The sequence below is a fragment of the Uranotaenia lowii genome, chromosome 3, assembly GCF_029784155.1.
Source record: "Uranotaenia lowii strain MFRU-FL chromosome 3, ASM2978415v1, whole genome shotgun sequence".
Taxonomy (NCBI): domain Eukaryota; kingdom Metazoa; phylum Arthropoda; class Insecta; order Diptera; family Culicidae; genus Uranotaenia; species Uranotaenia lowii.
This window is the reverse complement of record NC_073693.1, coordinates 307,422,055-307,441,255: the sequence shown is the minus strand read 5'-3', so window position 1 is coordinate 307,441,255 and position 19,201 is coordinate 307,422,055. Positions and strand designations below refer to the sequence as shown.

At 34.9% G+C, this 19,201-nt stretch overlaps 1 protein-coding gene across 3 annotated transcripts in view; it reads right to left on the bottom strand.

The window, feature by feature from the left end:
- The window catches only part of LOC129750587 (janus kinase and microtubule-interacting protein 3-like), a 483,814-nt gene extending 466,184 nt beyond the window's left edge, over window positions 1-17,630 (bottom strand). For 2 of the 3 annotated variants that reach the window (XM_055745554.1, XM_055745552.1), the window contains exon 1: window positions 16,375-17,630. The gene's annotated coding sequence lies outside the window, so the exon portion shown is untranslated. The remainder of the gene's footprint in view (window positions 1-16,374) is intronic. The other variant, XM_055745553.1, reaches the window with a different exon arrangement.
- Window positions 17,631-19,201: the final 1,571 nt, after the last annotated feature.

The window sequence follows — 19,201 nt, the reverse complement described above, 5'->3', positions numbered from 1 at the left end:
GCTTCCGGTTTTCGATTTCCCCCCGATCCAGACTTCCTGGCTGTCGACAAACGTTCCCCAAACACTTTAATTACATTTGTAACGGTTGATTAGACAACTTTTAGCGATTTTGCCAGCTTTGCGTGCGAGTAGCTCGGATTTTCGCGATGCGCGAGCAAAATTTTGATACGCTGCTCTTCTTCCTTGGACGGCATTTTGACAACTGGAGAGTGAATTCCAAAATCAAAATAACTAGGAGCAACATTCTACACACACACACCTTCAAAATGAGGGGTGTTCAGGTTTTTTAAATGCAAAATTGAAAGAAATACGTCAAGTTGATATTGACCAAATTTTGACCGTATCACCCTTTATAACTTTCTTCCGGCGATTCGTATTCATTTAACATGAGGCTATTACTTTTATTTGCCCAATGGCCTACTTATACTAATGTATTATGCTATGACTACAATGGGCGATGTAATCGAAAATTTATTCTTTCTCTCCTCAAGAAAAACCCGTAAGATCTGTTATAAGTTGGGTGAAATTTAAGCTGCATCCCACTTGCACTAATGGAAAACCGTCACCCAAATTCGGCAGCGCTTCCATCATCTATTTGGAATATTTTTTTTAATTTTGTTTGCTATCAAAGTCATGGCATGTTTCGATTGGAATATTCGACTTCCGAGCATATGACATGTCAAGCTGAACAATTATTATGTGTATAGCACCAAACCGAATAGCGACAGCAGGACTAGCGACGCTTTTTTACTAGCGGGATTCCTGTCATTCTCATGTTTGTTTTTCCTTTTTCAGTCCAGTAGGCGATTTCGAAGTAGAACTCGAACATTGTTTATGTTATTTACTGAACATTTTCCTTGGGCCATCGATCGCATACTTCAAGTCTCCTAGGAAACTCGCGCTGCGTCGTTATTATTTTCAACGTCGCGACGTATGCGACGAGTCGCTAGTAGACAAAGCTGCTATGATTATTAGCGCTCATATTTTGGATTTTTTCTGCATGCATAATATCCAGAGGCAAAATAGGAAACATATCTATCGGCAAAATTACGAACAAATAGTGCAAACTTAAGTAAAATGAAGTTCGTTTGAAATAATTTTACTTTTCATAAAATAATGCTGAAAATGATTAAATAATATTCTAACACAGTCAAGAAATAATTATGAAATTTGCAAACCAAAAAAACATTAGATCTAGCCTAGTCATATTTAAAATCTAAAAATCCATGACAATGTTCAGTGAAATTGGACACTTTTGCGTACTAAATTTGGATTTTTTTCAAAGTTATGAATAGGTGTTAGGTATTAAAAGTGAGCCGAGAAGTGAAAACGAGGTTTCTGAATATTTTGCCCTCGATATGATGAAGTTCTTCATAACAACTCATGCTAGTGGGTGCATTGAGCTGTTGCAAAAAAAAAAAAAAAACAAATAATTACGTAGCGCCAAGTCGATGACGCCAAATGAGCCATCTGTCTGCACAACATCAGAATAAAACTACCGGCTCAAGTGGCCTTTTTCCATATCCTATCTTAATGCTTTTCGATCCATAAAAAAACCATCAGAAAATATCTGAACTCAAGAGCACCGAAGAGCAATTCCCGAACCGATTACCCGATTTCCGCTCAATATTTGTATTTTTTATTGCAAACGGAAAGTTCACGTGATTTATATCTTCGATGGATTCAAATTTGGTATCGACCATTTTTACCGAGAGAAGAGTGTTCCTTCAATTATTATATCAAAATTTAACCTCCAACAGCTTCCGAACAAGGGTTTGGTTGAATCATACCGACAAAGTTTGTGTTGCGACATTTCGAGTGACGTTCTGTCGGAAGCTGACTTTTCAAGGATTGGACATCAGAAATTTACCTGTGGCAAAACGTGTTCAGTCACCATGTCACAAGACGGGACAAGGTCGTGACACATTTGAGAAGCTACTTATCGTACGGTCAGGTTTTTCGACTTGAACCTGTAGCAGGTTGAAAAAAGTTTGCGTTTACTGAAATAAGGAATCTAGTGAACTTTTAAATATCTTAATGAATTTCAAGCTTATCTCCGCGAGAGCTTCAAATCATTATACCTATCAATGTTTTTCCCCCATCAAGTAAAATAAACGGCCCAAGCTAAGTACCATTTTCATCACTCATCCGAGAGGAAGAACAGAAAAAAAATAAACAAACAACATTTCAGATTTGCGTCTCAAGTCTGCCGTCTGACTGACGAGAGCGAGGTCGAGAAAATGCGGAATATTTTTCCTCGCACTTTTCACCAAGGCCATAGATCATTGGATTGGTAGGCAAATGATCTTCTAACCCAGGCCAGACCCGGTTGAAGAAACATTTTGACTGGCTTCTGAACTATAGGCGGTTCATCGAAATCAATCAAAACTGAAACTTCCCAATCGATTTCCATCTATCGGTTTTGATGCTCAGTCGGGGAGTTAGTTTTTCATCCGGTGCTAAAAATATTGAACGATTAGGTCACCGAAAATCGTACCGAAACGCTGAAACGCGTCATTTCGTGGTCGGTTTTTGCTGAAAAAGGGTGGTCTCGGAGCCGTGACTAATAAATACACACCAAGTAGAGGAAACAGAATACACTAAGGTTTTTTACGCGGTATGAATTCAGTCAATAACGTATAAGACTAGGAATATTTTCACTCAAAAAACGTGTTGATTCGCGAAAGCCGTGTAGAAGAATCATGGCAAAAAATGTTAGTAAAACTGAGCAAAATCATACCGCGTGAAAAAAGACCTTAGTGTTTAAGTAACATTTTTTTACGAGGTTTTTCAATTTTGGCGCATGGAAAACTGTTTGCGTCCCGCAAAATGGTGCGGATCGTGGAAATAGCAAGATAAATTCGGGCACGAGAATTGCGAGCAGGAAATTATTATGAATGGAACCGTAAACTGATTTTTTACGAATGTAAGAAACCAGACGTATGATGCATATTATCTCAAATTTTAAAATTTACAGAAAAGAAACTACTATCTACCATTCTATCAAATTGTCTTGTTGTTTGTCTATTTTCAACCAAAATACTTTTCAATGATTTTTAAGTAAAATGTGAATGATAAGTACTTTTTAAACCCCCATCTGATGATGTAAATTTACTGCTACATATATTATGGTATCGCCAACCTTCTCTCTTCCACGAAATACACCAGCAGCAAGTCGCGTTACGATGATCAAACAAATTTAGTCCAAACATGGCGAAGATTATGTCGTTATTGCTACGGGCGGAGAATGGCAAATATTTGCATCACTAAGTCACGGTGCGCCTCTGGACCGTTATTATAAAAAAAAATTGTCCATCAAATCCAAGTACGGGGCTCGATTCCTTAGGTCATTCTGCACCTCTGGGTAAATTTAAAAAAAAATCCCTAGCAGAAAATCCGAGAAATCTTGATTTTAAGGTTTTTGTTGAGAAATTTCAAAATAATTCATATTCAAATTATTCAATATCATCAAAAAACCTCCAAAAACGTCAAAAAAGTGGTCCAAGTCATTTCCAACCAGTATGTATTTGTTGCCGTTGATAAAATTATGATTATTTACAACTGACTTAACTCTCCAAACATGGCTTAAGTGTATTATAAGTATGGTTTATTAGTGGTTTAAGGTTAAATAAATCTTGTAATCATCATTGGCTTGAAACTACCTACAAGCGAATGACCAGCGAAACAGTCGACCGGCACAAAAGCGGGGACACAAGTGGGCTTTGAAAAATCAAAAGGATTCAACTTCAAATTCTCAACGTCAATTTTTGTCCTCAAAATGGATGTTCACGAAAAGAACAGAAGTTTGGTTTGCGTACTCTGCCTTTCTAAGACATCGTCGCTTCGACCGATAAGTGCAGGTATAAGAGTTGTTATTCGAAAATTTCTCCAAGATTTTGAATCCAGAGAAAATTTGTATCCGTCGGTCATTTGCGGAACATGTCGCGCGTCGTGTGGAGAGTTCAGCAAGGGAGGTACAAGGGTCCCCAGGATTAGAAGTTACAAGCTCGAAAATTCAATCATCACGCGATCTCAAGGAATGTGCAAATGTGAGATTTGTGTTGCTGCCGGTATACATGAGGGCAGAAGCAACCTGCCTGGTTTTGAACCCAAGAAACTCAAGCGCGGAAGACCCAGGTCCAGTCCAGACACAGAAGACATTGATGGGTGTAAAGCGGTGGTAATTTGTAAAACTTGCTACAGTGAATACGGAAGAGGAAAAAGGCACCATTGCACTCAATCCACCCGAGCGTCGAATTTGAAAATCATTTTAATTTTGAATAATGGAGAGCCCTCGTCAAGCTCAGCGGATGCGGCAGTAGCTGACTATATGCGTTCAAAGCCAGATTCACCAGGTAAAACTATATTTTAAAATAATCACCTCACCTGATTTAAAAAATCCAAAAAAAAAAAAAATATTTTATCCATCAAGATGGAAAATGTGTTCTGCGAAATCTTCGTGGAAGACCGTCTGTATTCGAGAAAGTTTCAACTTGTCCAGAACCTCCCAAAAAACTACGTGCAGATGATTTGTTTAAGGTCAAAGGCGAAAACAATCTAAGCATGAGGAAAACAATGGGTAATTAGTATTTTATTCATAACAATGGTTGTTTTATATAATCTATCTATTATCTAGGTGTGATTAAAAGTATTCGAGCTTCTGGAGTCGATATAGAATCTGGAGTGCGGTTGAAATTGATTGAAATGAACCGGCAGCTTAAAGACTTGTTTGATGTAGTTCAGTTGTCCAGCATCACAGGAAATGTAGCACCTTCGTCAGATCATGTTGTTGCATATTGCACTGATGTACCGGAACTCATTAACCGTATCAAACGTTCAAGACCACCTGTTGATGATTTTGTGGTGAAAATAGGAATTGATGGGGGTAGGAGCTTCTTCAAGATAACGTTATCTGTGATCTCTCCGCAAATGGAACATCTGGCTGGCTTCAAGGATGGCGGCGTGAAGAAGCTTTTCATCATTGCACTTTCACCAAATCTCGCTGAAAAGTATGACAATATTTCCCCCGTTTGGACGAAACTTCTCAAATTACACGAGCTCGAATACTTGGTTGCTGGGGACCTCAAGATTATAAATATTATAATTGGCATAATGGCCCACTCTTCGAAGAATCCATGTCCATACTGTGAGGCTTTAAAGAGCGAGCTCGGTGTAGCAAACGGAACCGCGAGAACCAAAGGAAGTATAAACGAAAATTGCACAAGAAAAAAGAAATTGAATGGAAAGAACTTCGCAAGCTGCGTGACTGCCCCGTTGGTCTCGGGTAGTGATGAAGACAAAATCGTGAACCTTTGCCCGCCTCCACCGTTACATATAACGCTTGGAATTATTAATACAATTTTTAAGTCACTTGAGAAGAAAGCACCAGACTGGGTAGACTTATGGGTGGAACAAGCACAGGTGAGACACCAACAGATGACGTACGGTTTCACCGGAAGAGCTTGCCACGCGCTATTGGATGCTACCAATTGTTTGGCAGACAACCCTGAACTTTCAGATTACGTTACGGTTGGTTGTTCTACTAAATAAACTTTACCAAGTTTTTAATAAATATTACGATTTTCAGGTTCTGAATAACTTCAAAAACGTGTATGCAAAATGCTTTTCCTTTAAACTCGAGCATGGGTTTGAGGAGGCTATTGCAGATTTTGCCAGCAGCTGGGAGAAGCTGAATCTTCCATTCACATCTAAATATCACATTACAAAGTACCATGTGGCGGATTTCTGTCGAGAAGCCGGAAGAGGACTTGGGCTTCACAATGAGCAAGCCTCCGAATCCGTACATGCTGATTTTGATGTGATTTGGCAGCGATATAAAGCTCCCAAATCATCAAAGGTTTATAACGACCGTTTGTTAAACTCTTTGATTGATTACAACAGCAACCATATGTGTTAGTTTTAAGTTTTTAATATGTTCCATTCATTATTTTTAGTTGTATTGCTGTTTTATAGTTTACTTTTACTTTTTACTATTTCACTGTTTCCTTTTCCTACTAACCAATAAAAGCACCACTGATTTGAAATTCATTTTCCCCCATAACTTCACGGAAACAATAATTTAAACTAAACTTAAACCCCTAATAAACCATACTTATAATACACTTAAGCCATGTTTGGAGAGTTAAGTCAGTTGTAAATAATCATAATTTTATCAACGGCAACAAATACATACTGGTTGGAAATGACTTGGACCACTTTTTTGACGTTTTTGGAGGTTTTTTGATGATATTGAATAATTTGAATATGAATTATTTTGAAATTTCTCAACAAAAACCTTAAAATCAAGATTTCTCGGATTTTCTGCTAGGGATTTTTTTTAAAATTTACCCAGAGGTGCAGAATGACCTAAGGAATCGAGCCCCGTACTTGGATTTGATGGACAATTTTTTTTTATAATAACGGTCCAGAGGCGCACCGTGTAAGTGCTACTAAGCACACCATTTCACCATATGCCTATATAGCGATAAACAACCATCATCGACTTTGGTCGGAACAGTTACAGAACCCAATGTAAGGTCAGTTACTAATCCTTGTTCTTTTTTTTTTTTTTTTTTTTTTGATGATCATTTTGAGCGTTAGTACGTCAACGTGACGCACAAATTAAATCATAAATTAAAAAACTTACGTTTTGTCGAACCAATTGAACATTTTGATGATAAGTTGTAACAATTTTAAACGACATTTTTTGTACTTCAAATGACTATAACTCCTATTATAATTGTTTTTTTCGCGAATTTGTCTACATGATGCCTTGATATGTCGAAGAGACGCATATCCATTTTTTTTCGATTTTGTGCGTTTTCCTATGCGTTTTTTTCAATTTTGTGCGTTTTCCTATGAGCTTTCAAATGCTTTCAACAAATCCAGAAAATATCAAACAGTTTTTGTGAAAATCGAGAAAGACGAACCGCCAAAAGTGCGATTCATACGCCGAAGTGACGCATATCCATGCGTTTTTTAAAGTGATAGAGAACCATTTGAATAACCCGTATAATTTTCAAGCGACATTCCTCAGATTTAGTATAAAATCATATTTTAACATGACAATCTGTTTAAAATAAACTAGAGAAGCCCCTTTCTGAGAATAAAGGTGTCTCAAACAAAGAAGTTGTCGAGGCAGTTCGGTAAATAAAATTTAAAAGCAAATCAATTAGTTTGTGTGGTGAAATCAACAGTATTATTTATTTTTAAAGCTGTACACTTCAATTTTACTAACGATCACAAATTGTTTTAATGTAGGAATAAATTCACACAAAAAAAAACATAGTAAAACTACTAAATCCGTGGTTTGAATGAACAACAGGCAACCATAACTGATGTTATACTTTGTGTGGTTGAAAATACTATAACGCAGAAATGGTAAAATTATCATGACAACGTCTTTGGAATACCCACGCATTTTTTTTCCGTGTACCTTGAGTAGTTTCTCCGATGGCATCACTCAAATTTTCTTTCTCACTCGAATACAATTTTAGAAGGTTCAATAAAAAGAAGGTAGTAAAAAAAATTAAAATGAAGAACGGAATTTGTTCCGATTGCACGACAAGACTAAGGATAAATGGCACTCCGGCGGAGAATCGTCTAATGAAAACAAACTTTTATACGCCAAACTGACGCACATCCATTTGAAGCAATTTTACAAATTTTACGCAAAATAAAGAGTTGTGTTTCAAAAGGCTGCATTTGTCATCTATCTTTGCATGAATTCTACAGATCACCTTTTATGAAAAGTCCCAGATAAACGAATAAAGAGGAAGTCGTAGATTTTTTTTAAACATGCTTCGGGAAAAAAGCTGTAGGTGAGTTATAAAGTGTTCGAAAAAAAAAATTAGTGCCTGAGGAAGCTGAAGTCAGAAGCTATATATTGTATGTACATATGGATTTTTTTTTTCTTTCTGAAGATCATAGCCACAAAAAAAGTAAAAACGTGGTGTTAAAACCGTACTTTTTAATAAATTGCGATGGCTTTGCGTTAACATACTCAAAATGCAGTGCAATGCCGAATTTAGGTGTTAGAATAATCTCAGAAAATGTAGATGAATATAAATTTCAAAAACAGCTACCTTTGAATAGCCGTCAGAAATTTTGTGTTTTTGGTTTAAAAAATCTAAGGATGTAAAAATGTCCCAAACTATCTCAACTTTCCAATTCACTTTTCAAAAACGTTCTATCGTGACAGGAACAGCTTTGGCGGTTGATTCATTGAAAAGTACTGGTTTTACATCACTTTTTTTACACATATTTCCATATTTGCAACACATAGCTTCTAACTTCAGCACTAAACAGAGATTTCAGATAAATGTCCGAGATAGTTGAATCTATGTACAATAGACTGAGTCGATTTGGGGTCATTTTGGAATTTCTAAAACCCTGGGGTCTAAAAAGCTTCGTCTTGGTCCTAAACTCATCCATGATTTTTTGCAGAATTTTTAAGTAACGTTTACATGAGTAAATTTGAACTTTTAGGTTTGTATGGGAAAGTTGAATATTTTGTACTGAAAAATCAACATCATTTTGTTTCGTTTCGTCTGTGGAACCGAGCCAGATGATAGTTTTTGTGCCAATTTATAAAATTTCTAAAGGAAATTTCCCGCTGAACAACTTTGTCGAAGACCGTAAATTCGTATTTTATTAGGAAAAAAGTTATTAGCTGTTTAACAGGAGTATATCTTTTCGCACTAATAAACAATAAATTCAATTGACATCCCTGCAGGGCGCCTAGCGAGGTATTGCGTGACTACTTTCCATGCAACACTTCGCGAGGCTTAAGCAGTGATGTCAATTGAATTTACTGTTAATCAATGCGAAAAGATATACCCCTGTTAAACAGCTAATAATTTTTTTTCTAATAGAATACGAAGTTACGGCCTTCGACAAAGTTGTTTAGCGGGAAATTTCCTTTAGGAATTTTATAAATTGGCACAAAAACCATCAACTGGCTCGGTTCCACAGACGAAACAAAAATGATGTTGATTTTTCAGTACAAAATATTCAACTTTCCCATACAAACCTAAAAGTTCAAATTTACTCATGTAAACGTTACTTAAAAATTTTGCAAAAAATCATGGGTGAGTTTAGGACCAAGACGAAGCTTTTTAGACCCCAGGGTTTGATAAATTCCAAAATGGCCCCAAATCGACTCAGTCTAATGTACAAGTTTTTTTTGGTACTTTTCTAAAATCTCAAATTAAAACCAGAACTCAAAAACTTTTCTACTGAGTTTTTTTAATATCAATTTCGGATTCAGCGCCCGATTTCACATTAAAAGTGATCTCAGTTACTTAGTTCAAAAATGCTGTAAACAAGTTGCAAAAAGTTGATTTTTTTTGCACGAGTCGTAAATTCATCACTCCACGTTATTATCCAACCAGGCTTTCTGAGTTAGATAATTACGTCGAGTGATGAAAAAATCGAGTTCTGCAACGAGTTGTATACAAAAATTGAGAATCAATTTATTAAACTTGCAAGCAAACGGTTTGCTGTTTTTTTTTTCAAGATAAAAACAGTTTCGACACTTTTCGACACTGTTGTAAAAACTGGGTCAAAAACTTTTGGACAAAAAGAACTTTTCGTCGTTGTTTTTAGTCTCGGTAGGAAAAAGCAGACATTTTGTTTCAAGTTTTGAAATCAGAATTGGTTAACAAAAATACAACAGTTCATGAGGTTTAATAAGTTCCTTTAATACTATTGAAAACGCAGGTTTCAGTGGTGGAATAGATTTATCTTTATTTATGTTTCATCAGTCTAGTCATTACATAACTACACATACCATTAGCGATTGCTATTGTCTCACTCTCCACTTATCATCTTCCCTAACCGAGAAAGTACTCATTTCTGAATGAGTACTGTGATACTCTTACCCAGAATGTGTTAACAGCTTATCACCGCTGGTTTATGATTTTAATTTCATGATTAATGGCATTTCGGTGAAGTATACATTCTAACAGGAAGAATTTCAAATGAAAAAAATGAAAATTATAGACGGATAGATTTGATTAGGAAGCATGAAGGGTGTTGAGTCAAGAGCGTGATTTGAGAAAACTTCTTGCCATAGAAGACCATTTGTCCCGCACCGTATTATTGTCTAGAACAGTGTTGAGCAAAAAGCGGCCCGCGGGCCCTCGAGACCACATTGTGCGGCCCGCGAATCCTTTCTGAAGTTGATGATTTTCTCAAATTTTTCCTGCGACTTAGGGGAGATAAGGGCATAATGGCCACCTTAAGGAAAACGCTTATCTAACCACAGAAAACAGATATAATATGTGAATTACATCATTGCTTCTTGTTCGAACACTAAAATAGTCTATTTCCTAACGGGATGAAACTTGTAAAACTATAGATAAAAACGTTTAAAAATGCATTTTAAAATTTTTTGCCAAAAGCTGAAAACCAGTCACTGTAGGGACATAATGAAACCCCCCCCCTGGGGCAGTATAAGCATCATCTAGCAGTGAATTCAACTCGATGATGCCAGGTGAGTCGTAGATTCATCAAACAAAGCAATAACAAAATAATCTAGTTCTGTTTATAGAATACAAACAATTCACACACGCTCAAACATTATGTTTCTAGTGCTTTGTTTGGCGAATGGTGCTACTAGCCGTATAATGTAACAATAAAAAAAATCGATCATGAATTGTAAATGGAAAAAAATTACCTCGAACAGAAATCGAACTCTAGTCTTTTGATGACCTCTCTGACACCTTACACCTCCGACTGTTTACACCATTTCATCAGATGTAAACTAGTGAAGCTGTAGCTCTATAATTCAGTTGATTACATGGAGTTGAATTTGCTGCTTGATAAAACGGCAAAAACGCTCATCGTGCCCCGATTATGAGTGCTCTGTTCGCCCCGAACTCACAAATGTGTTTTTTAAATTGATTAAAGTGTAAAATCAAAAATTTTATGATAGTGAAAATTGAGAAACAATGTGTGCATCATGTTGCAGTGCGTACATTATGGATCAAAATGATTTAAAGATCATAAGAGCTTATTTCGTGGTGCTCGAAAATTATAAAATTTTCGTCACTTAAGAACCTACTTTTTTTTTAATATCTCTGTAAAGATGATAAGGAGATTCCTTTTTTGAGAAAAATTAATACTATAGGAAGTACGAAACAAATTCTCATGAAAATTTATTTAAGAAAATAAGTAGGGGAGAGTGGGGTATCGTGGGCCATGGGGAAACGTGGGCCACTTTTAATATCTCAGATGTGTGTTGAGATAAAAATCTCAAACCAACTGCAATCGGCGTCGCTTTACGTGAGCATATATTTCTATATGTTGTTAACTAAAATACACATCATATGCTTCTTTTATTTAACAAGCTAAAAAAAGTTAGGAAAATTTACTTACATAATTAAAAATACACCCGTTAATTTCATCGATGGGGAACCTAAAGTGCATAACAAAAATATGCTCATACGCTTATGATCTTAGTTTTGTCATGATCTTTCACGTGGAAAAGGAATTTTTGATGAAACATCAATAAGTCACTCAAACGCAACCAATTTGCAAATCATAGCTTGTGGGGAATCGTGGGCCACACGTCTTGAACCACCTTTATTTTTATGTTTTTATACACATTCAGAACTTAAAATACGTTTTTCCTATCTGTAAAGTTTTCTTATGCCAAATGAAGAGTTATGAAAAATATTTTGTCCATCCTATATAAGAAATTTTGCCAAAACGTTCGCGAGCCAGGTTTTCGAATCTATGCGATCAAACACAGCTCTCTTTTTTATTTCATCATCTGAAATTGCTTTAAAATAACGAAATGAATTAGGAAATCACAGTTTTGGGTCAACTCATAAACTTTGAAAGTTATTTGGTCAATTTGGATTTGGTGGCCCACGATTCCCCACCATTTTTCAAAATCCAAAAAATATTGCTTTTTTTCAAACATTCAGAATTTGGGGAAAAAAACTTATTAAAAATTAAGAAAAATACCTTATGATACATTTAAAATGTAGAAAACCATACCATTTTTTATTTTCATTTTATCTTTTATAACAAAGAAGTTATGGAACAACGAAAAAAAGTGGCCCATGATTCCCCACTCTCCCATACTTTTGTTGAAAAGAGGAGTGCTTATTATGCTCCGGGTGCTTATGCTGTTATGCCTTTATCTCCCCTATTCAACATTCATTCAGATTGGCGACTTTTTTCCCAGAAATTTTAACATTTATTTTTTTTTTTCAAAAGAACAAGTACGATATCATTGTCAAAAACGTAATATTGGAGTTTTATTTCTAATTAATAAAAACATTTTTCCAAATTTTTCTTGAAGGCTTTTAAATTCAAAAACAATAACTTATAGCAACTTATAGCAACATTCAAGGTGTTTTTTCACAGGGACAGGTACAGTATCATTGTCAAAAACCTATTATTGGAGTTTCTTTATCTAATTAAAAATAAAATTTTACTAATTTGTAATACGGTAATACGGTGCGGGACAAATGGTCTTGTACGGCAAGAAGTTTTCTCAAGTCAAGCTCTTGGCTCGTTTTCAACACCTTTCATGCCCTCTAATCTAATCTATCCGTCTATAATTTCCATTACTTTTATTTGAAATTCTTCCTGTTTGAATGTATACTTCACTGAAATGCCATTAATCATCAAGTTAAAATCTTACCCAGAATATCTGGCAACACTATTGTGTTACCACGTACCCAATTCGAGTAGTCTCGCTTAACCGTGTACCGCGTTTATCATCATCACCTGTCAAGCCTCGTCCACACTAGGCAACTTGGACTGCGATTTCGGTTGCTGAGACTTGTTTATGTTTACATATTTGTTGCTGAAAGTCTCCCATACTTGTCGGGAGACTTGAGACGAGACGAGACGAGATGCAAATGTAAACATAAACAAGTCTAGGCAACCGAAATCGCAGTCCAAGTTGCTTAGTGTGGACTAAGCTTCAGCATCAGCAATCATTGTTCTATTGTTTGGGGTGGTATTTTAGCCTAATGGCGAACGTCTTTAGTTTATAAGCCAGAGGTCCAGGGATCGAATCCCGCCACCCTTAAATCTAGGGTAAGGAAATTTCGAAAGTCCACGGACGTTAAAATGAACACTAATACCACGAAATTTAACAATTTAACGAAAATTGTAAACTCTACTGAGTAATAAAGAATGCGAAATATCTCTACGGAGTATAAAATATTGTAAACTCTACGGAGTATAAACAGATACGCTGGTCATATAGCAGTTCCGAGTCGTGCTAAAAATAGCATCGGAGAGAAAACAGAAGAAGAAGATCTATTGTTCTCGATCCGCTGTTTCGAAGCTGCGCTACTGCCATCTGGGGTAGTGCGATGTTGCGTGAGCATCATTCCGGGTGAACGATAAATTAAAGACGACTTTACATTCCTTCGAGTTAAGTTTTCATAAATCCAAATGATTATGAAAAAACACTTCTTTGAAAAATTGGAGTCTGATTTCAATTAAATTTGAATAAATCAGCCGTGTATAAGAGTCAATTCTATCTGATTGTTCCATTTTTAATTAGTTAGTCGGTCAGAAAAACTAACATGTAAATCAATCTCTTCGTCCATTTCTAAACTTTTTTCCAATTATCTATCTATATTTTTAAATAACATCTATATATTTAATTTCATGCGCTTCTCGCTGGTCTGTATGCATGAACGATTTTTTCGTTGTTACTTTAAACAAACTATTGGATTGGGTTTAGTTGCTACATTTTATAAATACGTCATTTATAAAAATTGAAATAGTTTCAGCCTAAGACAGTATAAAATGTTAAATTGTAATTTGAAATTTTGTACGGCTAGTGGTAGTATAAATTTAATTTTCAATAAGTTTTTCCAAAAAAATTCAGACCATAAGGTCCGAAAAAAGTACAAAACATAATATAACCATTGAACGATGTCAATTGAATAGCATCAAAGTAAACTTAAATTCTATTCAAGGATCTCCTCTTTTTTTTTAACCACCAAATCCAAATCAGCCCTCCAGCTTCAAAATTATTACGCCTTTTTTTATGCAGCTGCAGAAGAAAACCTAATACAAAATAGCAAAAATTTATGTGTTTTTGAATAAAAAATTTCAGCTTACCAATTGTTGGGTCTTTTCCAAATTTTGAAGAAATGTTGAGAGACTTATCTTTTAACAAACTGCAATTCAAAATGTGCATTTGGCTTAAGTTATCATTCAAAAATATGTGAATTACTCAGAAGGGCCTTTGGAGTAGTATAAAATTGACTTATTTTGTTGCCGATTTATTATGCTTCACGGCACATACACATTTTCTTATATAGCTCAAAATAATCTCTGAACATTCTAATTAAAGTTTTTATCCTTAATTTTTTGAAAATCCTTACCAAATCAGAGAAAATAATGATTCATTACAAGCTATTGTTTCCGACCGTTTGTTTATATTTTCTGCACGCACACGATCTGTCAAAAATTAGCTTCGAAATCGCCAATTGTGAATTGGACATAGCAAGAGGAACCAAAACAAACAATGCTTTGGTTCTGCTCGTGGCAGCAGTAGTCTGCTGCTGTTAAGAGATGCCGGAGGAACCAATAAAACACCGTAAGTTTCAACAAAAGCAAAAAGATCTCACACATGATAAATCTGCCAAAAAAAAATGGAATGAGTAAGTTTTCGATTATGTTTCATTGTACCGTAGTAAGAATTTTTAACGCTTATTCTAATGCAAACATTTTTTATAAGGGTGGGGAACATGGATCAGGTATTAAGTATTTTTTCTAATGGAAGGTCTACAAATTTTCAAGTCGTGTGGGTTTATAATGAACGTTATGTTTGAACCTAAACTGAAATAATTATTCGACAAAATATATTTAAAATTATTCAAGTCAGTAAAAAATAGAAGGAAAAATTTAAAATGAACCTTTTCAGCATAATTCGGAACTTTGGACTTTGAAAATTTTTAAGGAAATTTGAAAATTATAAGTAAATGTTTTCTTGAATTATCCAGAAATTTTTTTCTCATAAAACTATAGAATATTACAAAAAGCTCTTTATGAATGTTTTTTTTTTTAAATTTTATTTGTACCAAAAACAAAATACAGCTCTGTGAGCAGAAAAGAACGCTATAACTATTTAATTAACATTGTATTGTATTTTCTGCCAGATATGTATGTGTGAGGCCCTTGGAGTAAAACTATCTCAATACCATTCAAAAATAATAAATTCCTCTTTAGAGATGGAGAGATTAATCACCGTAATTTATGTTTAGTTATTTCATTTACCGGCCTTATCGGTGAGAAGTAATATCTATTTTAGTAAGAACATCTAAAGATTATGAAATTTCATAGACGGATGAGCTGACAAATTCAATTTGTTAAAATAAATTGAAATCTAGTTTTATTTCTTAAACAGCATTTCAAAACAAATTTCAACATAATTTCGAAGCAAAAGCTTAGAAAAGAGAGCTGGAACTTGAGTGTCAAATTTCAGTACAAAATTAATTTAACATGTTTTTCTTAAAATTGAACTCTAAATTTGTTTTTCAAGATCTGAAACTATTACTCTGTTGAATGAAATTAAAATGTTTTTTTTTTCTCGGGATTGTCAAAATGTATGTTGTAATGATATATTGAAAGGGCTGGACTTTCCCTCTTCCAATTCGAGAGGTGCTCACGAACTACTATAAAATCATTTTTAGAGTCTAAATGACGTAACATTTCGCTTTATTTGTCTGATAATTTTTAAAATTAGGCCACTTGACTTGCTCCTACTTTCCGACTCCACCCAGAAACAAAGCTCTGGATTGAAAGCTCTGGTTTGTTAATCATTTTTCAAGCTGTACAACACAATTTATATTAAACTCCCTTTGTTCGTGTAGTAGTGTAGGCTTTGATGGTAATGGTGATCATCCCTCTTCTCCCATGGCGACCGTCAAAAATTAGTTCACAAGCGTTCGGACGTATGTGCATTTTCCCCATACATGGCGACCGTAAACAAATTTTTTAACTTGTTTTAAATTGGTCTCACAGAGGTTTGACAAGATTTTTTTTGAGACACCTTGAGAAAGTTGCAGAATACATTAAACAAAATCAATCCATCAATAATTTGTTCAAGCAAATATGAAAAAATTCTATGTTATTTTTTAAAGCTACCTTAATCAGCTCGTCGACATAGAACATGGACGATATGCTAGCACCAGAGACCGCCTGGCATCAGTGAAGTCATCCAAATTTTGATCTATACATAAGTATGTACTGTAGAATGCTTCCCCTCTTAATCACACCTAAATAAGAACACCAACAGTATGCATCGTTGTTCATATGTAGATATATGAATGGGCGAATAACGTACTTACTTAGTAAGTACAACTAAATATCTATAGGCGTTATGCTTACATTTTTCGTGACGTGACACCTCGATGCGATGTGATGTGATGGCGCACACACGACAAATGGCGACCAGGAAAAAAAAATTTTCCCCCCTTTCCAATAGGAGCTGATGATGCTACCCACTTTTTAGTAGTGAACTCGCCGATCTGACATCAACAGCGAACAGCTTTGTAGATTATTCGCACTCTATTTTTGTCAACCGTGTTGATGACCATTTAGAACATCATCAGCGGCCAGCGGCAATTTTCTGTTTTCTTGTATTCACTTGTGTTGTCGGACTTTTTCTTCTTCTGTTTAGCTTTCCCGAAAATGACGTCTGATCTTTGATTCTTAAATTTTTATAGCACTTTTCCTACCACTGTTGGTGGCGTGGTTTTTGAATGCTTTATTTTATCGCAAAACCACACTTGGGGGATCTTCCTTTCACCTTTCTTTAGTGTGCGCGCTGAAAACTATTCTTCTGACTAATTTGACTCTTGATGTATTTCGTGATTTTCACGATTGATGTGATGTCACGCCTTCGTCGATTTTTCGTAAAACGGAATCAAAATTTGAATAAAAAAAACCTGGTCGACTTTTTCATTAAGAGGTCGGATTAAAAAAGGCACTTTCTATCACTGTGCGAATTTTTTCGAGTTGATCACACACAATATTTTTTTTTTCCTTTTTCCTTTCGGATTCGTTGAATTTCAAAACTTAACACAAATTAACCAGGGTCACAGCCAAATTTCTCGGGATTCAATAAATAAACTTAATTTAAACAAAAATCGACTTTCTTCGTTTTCGACCTTCCCACTTTTTCCAGCTCCGGAGAAAAGTTCAACATTTATTATCTTTCGCAACCAACCACCTTGCGAGTGCCTGTGGATTCGTAAATATTTGTCGAGTTTTGAATTATTTTCCACGTGCAGTCACGGATTATTGGTGGCACTCACTTAATTTTTTTTTCATTCACTTCACTCCTTTCGATTTATATCTTCGTGGGCGGTGTTGTTATAATTAGCTGCATGACTTAATCTCGAGCTTCGATAAATTAGTTGTTTAAATGGGGTTCGTTTAATTATGATAAGTGATAAAACTCTATCATTCGCGATCTGTTACGTATCTTTCCGTGTTACTTCTTCCTTGTTACTTTTGATTATTTGTTCGATTGAATCTTAGTAGATAGATATAGGTATGTATTCGAATCGGGACTTAAAATTAAAATTAAATGTTATGCTGCCTTGCGGGTGGACGACGATTGACTGAAAGTTGGCGCGGTCCCGAGATTCGAGATTCGCGCTTTTACTCAAAACAAAAATTTTCTCTGTGGGATGAATGAGAATCTGTTTCTGTTGTTTTTTTTTTACTTTTTTGCTTGAATCGAATGACCGAACGGCTGTTTGCCTGCCTGCCTGTGAATATACCTACATCCTACTTATTGCGTGTGTTGTATGAGAGTGCGAGAATCGAATAAATTGTGAAAGCATTCGTTCTCTCGAGGGTCGAGACAGTGATGAGGCACGTACTGAGTAATAAGTTAGCAAGAATATAACAATGCAAAAATATTTAAAAAAAAAAAAGATTAATTTAAAAATTGATAAATACTAACTTAAAATATGATAAAACGACTAAAGCAAATAAGAATCAAAAAAAGGCTGATTGTCATCCAAATTAGAGAATAAAATAAAACAAAAATTCCAAAACAGAAACGAAGGTCAAACCATTGAATAACCCTATGGCCAGAAACTTCGAACATCAGAAACGCCGAAAATTAGAAAATCTAATAATAGGAAAGTCTGAAAGTCAGAAAGTCGAAAATCCAGGTAAACATAGAATCAAAAAGCCCCAAAGTTAAAAATTCACAAATTCAGAACGTAAGAAAATCTTAGAGGAAAAAAGTCTAAAAGTCCCAAATTCAAAAAGTCAGACAGTAAGTCAAAAAGTCAGAAAGCCAAAATGTCAGAAAATTGGTAAGTCAAAAAGGTAAGTTAAAAATTTAGAAAATCGACAGACGACAGTAAGTTCAAAATCCAAAGAGACAGAATGTCAGAAAATCAGAAAGTTTGAAAGTCTGAAAAAAGTCAAAAGTCGGAAAATTTAAAAGATAGAAAATGAAAAATTCATAAACTCGAAAATTAAGAAAATCAGAAAGTCAGAAAGTAAAAAAGTCGGAAAGTGAAAAATTCTAATTCCAAATCCAAACTTCGAATGTCATACAGAAAGCCGAAAAGTCAGAAAGCCAAAAATTCAGAAAGCCAGGAAGTTGATAAGTCAGAAAGTCAGAAGGCCAAAAAGTTTAACTGTCAGAGAATGAAAAACCATAAAGTCAAAAACGTAGAAAATGATTCAGATAAACATAAGATCAGAAGTAAGCAAAAAAGTCAGCAAGTCAAAAGTCAGAAAGTAAATCAAAGGACTTTCTGACTATGATTTAGACTTTGACCTTGTAATTCAAAAAGTCATAAACTCGGAAATTCGGAAAATAAAAAATCAGAAATCAGAATGTCAGAAAAAAGACAAGTCAAGTTCCAAGAGTTAGAAAGTCAAAAATCAGTATTTAAAAGTTCAAAAAGTCAAAAAGTCAAAAATTAAGAAAATCGACAGAGACAGTGACAGAATTAAAGAGACAGAATGTCAGAAAATCAGGAAATTTGAAATCAGAAAGTTAAAATTGTCAGAAAGTTAAAAGTGAGAAATTTTAAAAGATAGAAAATGAAACATTCTAAAAGTCGAAAATTAAGAAAATCAGAAAGTTAGAAAGTAAAAAAGTAGGAAAATTGGAAAGTCATAAAGTGAAAACTTCAATTTCCAAATCAAAATTCTAAAAGTCAGACAGAGAGTCGAACAATCA